Raw genomic sequence first — 1,565 nt, 5'->3', positions numbered from 1 at the left:
TCCCCAGCACACTACTCATATTTGGAAAATTCTGAGTCTTGCCAGAAGTAATCTCTGAAAACCTACAGTTAACATTATACGTAATACTGAAAGACCGAGTACTTTGTCTGTAAGTCTAGGAACAAGATAAGATCTCCACTTTCCCTACGCTATGCAGCATTGTACCGGAGATAATAGCCAGGGAAATTACATTAGAAAGTGAAATAACATCCTCCAGATTGAAAAAAAGAACTACCTTTTATTGCAAACAACTTAATCTTCCACATAAAAATTTGGAAGGAATTTACTAAAAACCCATGAGAACTAATGAAATGAATCCACCCATGTCACAAGACACAAGATCAATATATATTATACTAGCAGTTATCAATCTGAAAATTTAATTAAGAAAATACTCTATTCACAATGGCATCACAAATAAATATTCAGGAATAAATTTAACAAAAGAAGTGTAAGAATTTTACACTGGTTTTTTAAATGCTAAAAGAAATTTTAAAATAAATGAATAAATGGAAAGACATCTAATGTTAAATAACAATACTTAATATTGTTAAGAACAGAAAACCGCATAAATTCATCTACAGAGTCAATGCAGTCCATTCAAGTTTTTTTTTTTAATTGAATTGCCACTTTATCTTTACCATTAAGGTGATGGTATTATTTATTTTGAAGTCACATGGCCTATTTCTGAGTCCATTCTTGAGCTTTTCCATCGTAATTTCTCCTATCCTTTCTGCAGATCTTCGAAATCTCAGGAAGCAAAGGATCATCGGGGTTGGGGGCGCACAACACGGAAACACTTGGGAAATGGTCAGTGCCGGCGACCACTCAGATCTAAGGAAGTGCGGACAAACACTTCCATTTCTGTTAATGTTGGAGGGTGAAGTCGGGTGGTGAATGCGACCTTGGGTGGTTTGAAAACATAATCGGATGGCAACTGGATCCTCAGGAAGAAGACCCCCCTCGTTGGTAGAGGCTGTCGTTGGGCCCCATTAGGGTCGCCTGCCAGTGGAGCATATCGTCCCCCGCAGGCCGTGCTGAGCCCTGGGCCAGGTGGAGGAGCCCCTTGTGGCTGCGCTGTACTGTGCTGTCTTGAGCTGGGGACTCCCCTGCCCCCAGGCCACGCTGCAGCCTCTGCGCTGGTTCTGCTGGTTCCGCTGGTTCCCTTGGTTCCTGGCAGCATGGCCCCGTGGCTTGCCCCGGCCACCCCCATCCCGGCGCCAGTGGCCCGTGGGGTCCCGCTCTGTGAGGTCACTGAGGCGATGTTGACAAGGCAGGGCGGCAGCCCCAAGGACGTCCCCTGGGGGTGGGGCCGCCCCTCAAATTTTCAAGTGCATTTTTTATGGAAATCAAAAAGCTTACTCTAAATCTATATTTGTGTGTAAAGTAAACCAGAAACCACAAAATAATCTTTAAAAGGAGTAACAGTAATCAAAGCACGTAGAAGTAGAACGAGGATAGATGCAGGTAGACCAATGAGGAGATTTAAAGGTTCGCTAACAAACACAGGCATTTTCAGAAAGTAGTCAACAAATTTGACAGGAAAGAAAAGTGTTTTGAACAAA

General features: G+C 42.9%; 1 pseudogene; it reads right to left on the bottom strand.

Moving 5' to 3' along the window:
- Window positions 1-672: 672 nt before the first annotated feature.
- LOC138382509 (ubiquitin-conjugating enzyme E2 D2-like) lies at window positions 673-1,017 on the bottom strand (annotated as a pseudogene).
- Between the last annotated feature and the right edge of the window lie 548 nt (window positions 1,018-1,565).

Source organism: Eulemur rufifrons, chromosome 4 (genome assembly GCF_041146395.1).
Source record: "Eulemur rufifrons isolate Redbay chromosome 4, OSU_ERuf_1, whole genome shotgun sequence".
In the NCBI taxonomy this organism is placed as follows: domain Eukaryota; kingdom Metazoa; phylum Chordata; class Mammalia; order Primates; family Lemuridae; genus Eulemur; species Eulemur rufifrons.
The sequence above is the reverse complement of the archived record's forward strand: the minus strand, read 5'-3'. Positions and strand labels throughout refer to the sequence as shown.